Here is a 9,498-nt window from a genome sequence, read left to right on the forward strand (position 1 = left end):
ACAGCTTGGAAAAGAATTTGGAGGAAAAGCGAAAATGGTTACAGGTCACCAAGTAGGGAGGATACTGTAGAGCACAGGTGAATGAATGGAGGTGGTGATAGACATAGAGACAAGTTGAGAAATATTTAGAAAAGGGAACAAAAATTGGTGGTGGATCTTGTATGGAATGACACGGAGCTAAAGCTATAGACTTTGTATCGCGTGAGTGGTTGGATGGTGGTCTCTAGAGTTAGGATTATCAGATTAATTTTGTTTTGGAAATACTGTACTGAGTGGTACCTTTAAAATATTTACATGAAGATGTCATACAGGTAAAGGTGTGAAGCTCAGTAGAGGTCTTGGCAAGACACAGAACTTTGTATCATGGCACACAGATAATAATTGAAGCCACGGGCAAGGATGAGTTTTTATTTTTATTTTTTCCAGTTTTATTGAGGTATAATTGATGAATAAAATTGTATATAGTGCTCACTTTGGCAGCACATATACTAAAATTGGAATGATACAGAGAAGATTAGCATGGCCCCTGCACAAGGATGACACATAAATTTATGAAGTGTTTTATATTTTTAAAAATTGTATAGAATTAAAATGTACGGTGTGGGGCTCCCCTGGTGGCGCAGTGGTTGAGAGTCCGCCTGCCGATGCAGGGCACGCGGGTTCGTGCCCCGGTCTGGGAGGATCCCACATGCCGCAGAGCGGCTGGGCCCGTGAGCCATGGCCGCTGAGCCTGCGCATCCGGAGCCTGTGCTCCGCAACGGGAGAGGCCACAACAGCGAGAGGCCCGCATACCACAAAAAAACAAACAAACAAACAAACAAAAAATGTACGGTATGATGATTTCATATACACATACATTGTGAAATGATTACCACAATCAAGTTAACACATCTGCTGCCTCACATAGTTACCTTTTTTTTTTTTTTAGTATGAACTTTTCTAAGGAGATAGTATATAGTGAGAAAAGAATCTAAAACAGAGTTAGAGGAATTTCATAATTTCGTGGCTAAATGGAAGCATATGCATCTGCAAAGGACATGCAAGGCTTTAACTCCTAGATGGTGGGAATCATGATTTTTATATTCATCCTAAACTCCTAGTAAAATAACTGGTGTGGAAGGGGACTCAATAAATATTTGATAAATGAAAAAAGTAAGGAGTAGAGCAACCAGAGAGTTAGACTATGAAACAGGTACACACACTATCATGCAGCCAAAGGAAGAGAGTGTTTTAAGTAGGACAGAACTGTAAATAATGTCCATTGCTTCTGAGAAGCAAGTTAAGATGAAGATTGAAACATATCCACTGACATGTTTCAGCAAGCTGGAAGTCATTGGTTACCCTGGTGTGAGCTGTTTGACTGGAAGGATGGGAACAGAAGCCTTGGTTTATAAGCCTTTGTCAGCCTTTGTTTTGATTTTTTAGCCTATTGGTCAATTTTTTCCTTAATATAACTGAGAGCAACTTATGTGTTAATAGTAAAAACATTTCCTATCCCTTTCTTCTCAAAGTCCAAACAAGGACAACAAGAAACAGAAATGCAAACATCATCTCTGATAAAACTTACAGGACAATTAACAGCCACAATTTATAAGGACTGAAAACCAGCAGAATGGTTAATGACATAACAGAAAGGAGAAAAACTTACTCCAGTAGCTGTTGTGCACGTCTGGGGGCAGGGATAGTGGTACCAAATAGAAGTAAGCCAGTGGTCTTACAGAACCCTGGCAAGGCTCAAGGACTGTAGACACAAGGCACGTGAAGATTGGGTTGGAGGAGGAGTGATGATGGTGGGGAGACAGGTGACTGGAACAGTCCTCCCTTATTGCATCAGGAGAGAGTAGGTTTATTGTCTAGAAAAACTGAACCAGAGAGGCACTGGACAGTTGGGGACAACTGTTATGGAAGAAGATACGAGTGAGATGCTATTCAAAAACCAGGACAATCAAGTGAAAGCCTATAAAATAAATGGAGAGATGTCCAACCTCTTACCCTGGTCAACTCCAAAGTGCCAGCAGAGCTGTCTCAGAGACAGCACCTGGAGATAAGTTTTAACAAAACAGCTATCATGCCACTCAATCATCCTACTGCGAGGTACATGATTCTACAAAAACTCTTTCAATGAACATAGTTTTCTGACCGTCTTGGTGTCTAACTCCAATGTATGAACAGAAAGCAAAGAATCACCAGACATTTGAGGAAAATCTCTATCAAATAAGATGCAAGTAAAGAAACCGTAAAAGGAGAATTCAGAGGAAACAGACAATATGAGGAGTAGAAGAAAACTTTAAGAAACTGTAATTAATATATTCTGAGGGAAAAAGAATACATATTGCATCTTTCAAACAAGAACGGGATGCTATTAAATAGTCAACCAGAAGATAAAAAGAAATATTGGTCCTTGTAAATTTAGTTGATAATAAGTTCAATAGAAGATGAAGAACTCCTCCATAAAACAGAGCAAAAGTGCAAAGAGATGGTTAATAGGTGAGAAAAAATTCAACACAAATTTCAAAGAAAGCAGAATATATTGGGAAAGAAATTATCAATGGAACACTACAACATATGTTCCAGAATTTAAGGATGATCCTCCATGTTGAAAGTGTCCAGTTATTATCCAAAGGCTCACACTTAACATTGCAGGGTCCGGTGCAGGAATACAAATGGAGGCCTGCATACATATCTCTAAATATTCACAAGTTACAAACCAAGATAGACCCTAGGTTCAGGTCAAGTTTCCCATGTTGTCTGGCTCCCGAAGCCTGTTCCTTGGAGACTGCCTTTTAGACCAAGCCTAGAGACCAAGGGAGCCATGAGTTCCCCTGGATGGACACTGTCCCTGCAAGCTGGGAGAAGGGAGTGGGCAGGATGTCTGCTGGAACAGCAGGTTGGAAGCTGGTCGGGCCCAGGACTGACCTGGTCAAGCTCCTGTGGGAACCTGCTGGGCAAGTGTTCCTCCCCCTTGACTCAGTTCTGATTTAGGATTTCCAGGAATTTTTAAGCACCTCCCCAAACTATACCACTGAGCACAGGAGTGACTGGGAGTGTAGTACCAGTGGGGGGGTGGGAGAACCTGTCTGCCTTCATGCTTTTGATTGATTTGAGGTGACTAAATTTAAGCAAAAGTAGCCTTTTTTTTTTTTTTTCGTCAGATGCCCCAGGGCAGAAGCTGTGAACTTATTCTGAACCTTTACACATTCTCAATCCTGCATACTCAGGCCTTGGGGACCCCATGTTCAATTGTGCCCCTCTCCCACAATTCCTGTTTTTTTAATTTACTTGCTGAACTTTAAAAATATTTTCTAATGAAAGTGAAAGAAAAAAACAATGCCTTTGTTTTGGTGTTTGTGTGGGGCCTCTTTTAAAGTGCAGGCCCCAGGACAGAAGACCCTCTGGGAATACTGAGTGCCCAGTACAAGAAATAGAAAAAAGATCCACATCAACATATATCTAATTAAATGTTAGGGATAAAAAGATGATTCTGAAGTTCTCAGTGAGAAAAGCAGTCATATGCAAAGAATTGAGAATCAGAATGATAGTGGAACAACAGTGGAAGTCAGGAATTGTGTTGTAAAAATTCTTAGTAAAAATAATTTTAACTTAGAATCTTATATCCAGTCAAATTATGAATTGACATTCTCAGACATAAAAATCTCTAAATATTTTGCCTCTCATGCACTCATTCGTAATAAGATATGGTAGGATGTACTTCAAACAAAGAAGAAAACCAAGAAAGGCTTTCTTTAACCCAGGACGTACATCATCCTACTTAAGAAGGAGAAAAGGGAATTTCCAGGGCAAAAGCAAATTATCTGAGTGTTTGAGGGTGAAAAAGATTTTGTTGAGAGAGATTTAACAGGTCTGTTGGAGGTTGCAGGAAGACTGAGACGTGAAAGGAAACCAAGCAAATGAAGAAAAAGATGATTATTAACTCCAGGAAAACAAAAAGTTTTTCAAGGAAGGAAATGTAAGTGTAATTTAACTCTACAGAGTAGAGTTGACCTTGGTGATTATATGATCCACCTATAAACAAAATCTTTCTCATTTTAATAATAGTCACTACCAAAGACTCTTGAGCACTTGGAGCTGGACACCTCACTGCAGGGATTACTAGGAGGAAGCAGACCCATCCCTGTCATTCAGCCCACCTCCATCCAGGTTAGAAACAATTTGGGGAGAGTGAAGTTGTTATCAGAAGCCAAGTGGGAAGTGAAGGACTGGAGGTAGAAGACTTTTTCTTCTCCTCCCTATTGGTGCTTTCCCCTCTGTGAAACCAAATGGGAGGATCCAAGAGACTCGCCTGTAAAGGATGGGTCCTCTTCATAGGGCTAAGGCACCTGGCTTCTCCCAAAGCAAGTGATGAGAAAGACAGAGAGAGGGAGAGAGAGACTGAGACTGAAGAACAAGAGAGAGTGACCAAGACGAAGCCACAATGTCCTTCGTAACTCAATCTTACAAGTGACATACTGCCATTTCTGCCATCAGTGTGCCATCAGTGACACACTCATTCGGGCCAATTCTGATATAATCTGGTAGGGGATTACACAAGACCGTGACGACCAAGAAGTAGGGATCTTGAATGCTGGCTATCTGACAGTGAAGACTATTAATTTTTTTTAAAAAAAGCATGCCTTTTTAGATATCACACCAAAAATACAATACATGAAAGAAATAGTTAATAAGCCAGATTCTTTAAAATTAAAAACTCTTGCTCTGTAAAAGAGACAGTTAAGAGAGTTGGAAGAGGAGTCATAGACTGGGAGAAATATTTGCAAAAGACACATCTGATAAAGGACTGTTATCCAAAATATAACAAAGAATTCTTAAAACTCAACAATAAAACAAACAACTCGATTAGAAAATGGGCCGAAGACCTTAGCGTGTAACTCACCAAAGAAAACATACCGATGGCAACAAGCATATGAAAAGATCCTCCACATCACACATCACCAGGAAAATGCAATTTAAAACAGCAATGAGACATTACTACATACCTATTAGAATCGTCAAAACCCAGCACACTGACATTTGGTTTAAATGCTGGCGAGGATGTGGAGTAACAGGAACTCTCATTCATTGCTGGTGGGAATTTGAAATGGTACAGCCACTTTGGATCACAGTTTGGCAGTTCCTCATAAAACAAACACTCTTGCCATTATGATCCAAGAATCACACTCCTCGGTACTTCACCCAAAGGAGTTGAAAGCTTGTGTCCACACAAAAGCCTGCACATGGATATTTATAGCTGCTGTATTCGTAACTGCCCAAACTTGGAAGCAACTAAGATGGCTTTTAGCAGGTGAGTGGATAAATATAAACTGTGGTACATCCAGACAATGAGATATTATTCAGTGGTAAAAAGAAATTAGCTTTTAAGCCACAAAAAGACACTGAGGAAACTTCAGTGCCTATTACTAAGTGAAAGAAGTCAATTCGAAAAGGCTACATACTGTGTGCTTCCAACTATATGACATTCTAGAAAAGGCAAAATTATGGAGACAATAAAAAGATCAGTGGCTTCCACGGCTGTGGGGGTAGGCAGGGAGATGAACAGGCAGAGCACAAGGAGTTTCAGGACAGTGAAAATGCTCTGTATGAGGTTATAATGATGAATGCATGTCATTATCCATTTGCTCAAACCCACAGAATACACAACACCAAGAGTGAACCTGAAGGTGAAGTATGGACTTCAGATGACTATGATATGTCAATGTGGTTCATCAACTGAAATAAATATACCACTCTTGTGAGTGATACTGATAATGGGAAAGGCTACGCATATGTGGGGACATGAGTACACGGGAAATCTCTGTACCCTCCTCTCAATTTTGTTATAAACCTAGAAATGCTCTAACAAGTATTAGGTCTTTAAAAAAAAAAATCTACCAGAAGAAAAATTTTTTTAAAAAGGAGGTTAACGAGATGGACGGTTTTTGTGTATTCAGAGAAGGCTTCGAAGTGGTGAAATTTGAGCTGATTTGAATTAAGTGAGGAAGCATGATTGATAAAGGTAGGAACAAGCTTGGTATGCTGGAGGAATACCAGGAAGATCAGTGGGTCTAGAATGGAGTATAGAATTAAGTAGAGAAGTCAGCAAGTTCAGAGACAGCCAATCATGTAGGGTGTTGGCCATAGTAACAAATGTGGATTTTGTTCTGATGGAATAAAATGGTGGTAATACACTGGAAATTTTGGAATGGAAGAATAATGTGATCTTAAAATGAATGGGGGTGGAGAATAGACTTTTGGAGCAAGAGTGGATTTGGTATGGGAGTAAGCTAGCAAAATCCTTGACAGCCAATGTGGGTTGAAATTCAGAGTAGAAATAAAAGGAGGGAGAAGGCTTCAACTATAAGGGGAGAGAAGCCAGAAGATAGGGCTAGAATTGCCTGTGGGTTAGTCACAGATTATCGCCGTGCAGCACGTCTCATGGTTAGTCACCTTGGTGGCTGTTAAGGTGAGACAGTTCTTTTCTGATTTCCTTGAACTTCTCAGTAAAAATTTTGAGGCCATCAGCAGGGGTAGAAGGTCAATAGTAGAAGCAGGGTTCAGTATTTCCTAATACTGAACCGTGCTTGCAATCCTCTTTCAACATATTATTCTTCTAACACAGTGTTGACTAGTTAGATGTTAACTGAAAATTTTTCCTAATGAAATATCTTTGCAGGTCTACATATTTTTTTTGTGAACCTCACAGAATGAATTTAGAAACTTGTTAATCTTATCTATATTTTATAACAATTTAAGTAAGAATTATGTTTTTTAATGATATAAAAATTTATATATCAAAATGTGCTATGTCCATTGATGGTGGAGGTTATAGTGATAGGTTGTTGCAGCTGTTTTCCTATAACTTCCATTTCTTTCATGGTTATTTTCTATTCAACTTATCCCAAGCTTCTTGAGTTCAATTTGGTAATTAACATTATCTTACAATAACGTCAATTTCATTGAAAATTTTATATCAAAATAGCATTTTACGTTATCCTATTCCTTTTTTGTTTTAATTTTTTAATGTCAGTTTTAAAAGATTATTTTAATCTTACAGAAAAGTTGCAAAATTAGTATAGAGAGTTTCTGTATACTCTTCCCCCAGCTTCCCCTTAGGTTAGCATCTTACATAACCGTATACCATTTGTCAACACTAAGAAATCAACCTCAGCTCAATGTTACTAACTGAAGTACAGAACTTACTTGGATTTCACCAGGTTTTTCCAGTGATGTCTTTTCTGTCCCAGGATCTCCTTCAGGATTCCACATTACACTTAGTCATCATGGCTCCTTAGTCAGGCTCTTCCAATGTATTCCTCAGTCTTTCTTGTCTCCTATGACCTTGACATGACAGAGTACTGATCAGTTATTTTGTAGAATGTTTCTCAATTTGGGGTTTTCTGATACATGCTTATGATTGGATTGAGGTTGTGCATTATTGGGAAGGTGCCATCGGCTGTGCTTTTCTTAGCGCATCATATCAGGGGCACATTATGTCAGTATGTATTATTGGTCATGTTAACCTTCACTTCTTGGCTAAGGTGATATCTACCAGGACTCTCTACTGTAAACTTACTGTTGCTCCCGTTATAAATATTAAATATTTGTGGGAGATACTTTAAGACCATGCAGATATCCTATTTATACACTGATGGATCTTGCCTGTGGTTAAATATTAGTGTGGTGTTCTAATATGTTAAGTGGAATTTTTCTGCAAGGAAAAGTGACCATTTTTCCATTCACTCATTCATCCATTCATTCATTAATCTCAGGATGGACCTAAGAATACGTATTTTATTCTTTGGGTTATAATCCAGTACTATCATTATTTATTGCGTAGCTCAAGTTCTTACTGGCCATTGAGTGCTCTTTGAGATACCTTTTGACATGTTCCATCTCTTTTTCTTTTAAACAGTTCCTTACTTTCTGACACCCAAGATGTTCTAGCCCTGGAAACAACCACTTCTCCAAGGACCCCTGGTTCCCTTTACTGAAGAATGGCATTTAGAAACCAAGATCTAGCAGCTAGGTGGTGTGTTCATGGCTACTAACCTGTCACTGATTCTAGCCCCTCTCACTGAATAGAGTTAGAAAATACATGTACATATGCTAACTCATACACACATATGTGCATTTATTTCTGTATGTGTGTGTATGCGCACACACACACACACACACACACACATAAGTGAGAACATGAGTACATACTGATAATTCAATTCCAGTCCAGCAACTCAAAGTTTATTCTAGCCTTCTCCATTTCCTTCTTTTTCTTTTACCTACAATGAGAAACCTACTTCTCAACTACAATATGTTTACATATTTGTTCAACTCTACTATACCAATAAATTAGTTTCAGAGATACTGACTCACCTGTCAAAACAGATTTACAATCACAGAACGATGTTTGTGTGTAGCTCTTTCTGTCTTTTGCCTTCACATTATCTGGTCAAAATCCTCTTTGCCAAAGTTACCTAAGTCAGGACCTTTGTTTCTGTTCTGTCAGCATGGTTATATGGTTCATTTGTACTCAGTTACGGTCATCTGTCTCAACTTGCATTTCATCTTAGATTCCCCCCACACCCTGGTTAACTGTGCTTTTATTTACATACAATAAAGTTCACGTCACAGTGTACAGTTCTATGGTTTTTGACAAATGCGTAGAATTGTATGTCTACTGCCACAGTTCCGTGTAGCAGTGGTTCCCAACATTTTTGGCGCCAGGGACCGGTTTTGTGGAAGACAATTTTTCCACAGACTGGGGACGGGATGGTTTCTGGATGATTCAAGCACATTACGTTTATTGTGTGCTTTATTTCTATTATTATTACACTGTAATATATAATGAAATAATTATACAACTCACCATAATGCTGACAAGAGGCAGAGCTCAGGAGGTAATGCGAGTGATGGGGAGCAGCTGTTAATATGGATAAAGACAAACACATGTTTGTCTCAGGAGCAAAGAACTAAGACTCAATATGACTAGTATGTGGATGAATAGGAGTGATGCGAAATGTAGCTAAGGATAGGAGGGAAGTTGGTAGTTGAGAAGCAGGTTCTGGGAGAAAGGGACTGTCTGAAAGGTGACCAGAGATCAAAGTGACAGGGGAGCCTTCTATCCCCACGATGCTCTATCCTTGTGCCATTCCTTACAGATGTAAACAACTCAAGCTCAAACTCAGTTGAGGAGTTTCCGAGACCATCTCCTGGAGGACCTGGAGGACCACCACCTAGACCCCCTCCTAATGGTGAAAACCAAGGTGATGGACCTCAGCAGGGACCCCCTGCACAAGATGGTCAACCTCAGCAGAGACACACTTCTGCAAGAGGGTCAACCTCAGCAGAGACCACCCCCACCAAGAGGTCATCGTCATCGCCATTCTCCCCCACCTCCTCCTGGGAAGAATCAGGGAACACCATCCCCAGGATGTGGACCAGAAAGACCTCCCCAGGGCCCACCACCCCACTGTGGACCTCCCCAAGGCCCACCACCAACACAAAGAC

General features: G+C 39.8%; 1 non-coding gene across 1 annotated transcript; it reads left to right on the plus strand.

The window, feature by feature from the left end:
* Window positions 1–464: 464 nt before the first annotated feature.
* On the plus strand, window positions 465–571 carry LOC136131670 (U6 spliceosomal RNA). The gene has a single exon (XR_010656400.1). It is a non-coding gene; the product is annotated as a U6 spliceosomal RNA (small nuclear RNA).
* Window positions 572–9,498: the final 8,927 nt, after the last annotated feature.

The sequence above is a fragment of the Phocoena phocoena genome, chromosome 11 (assembly GCF_963924675.1).
Source record: "Phocoena phocoena chromosome 11, mPhoPho1.1, whole genome shotgun sequence".
Classification (NCBI taxonomy): domain Eukaryota; kingdom Metazoa; phylum Chordata; class Mammalia; order Artiodactyla; family Phocoenidae; genus Phocoena; species Phocoena phocoena.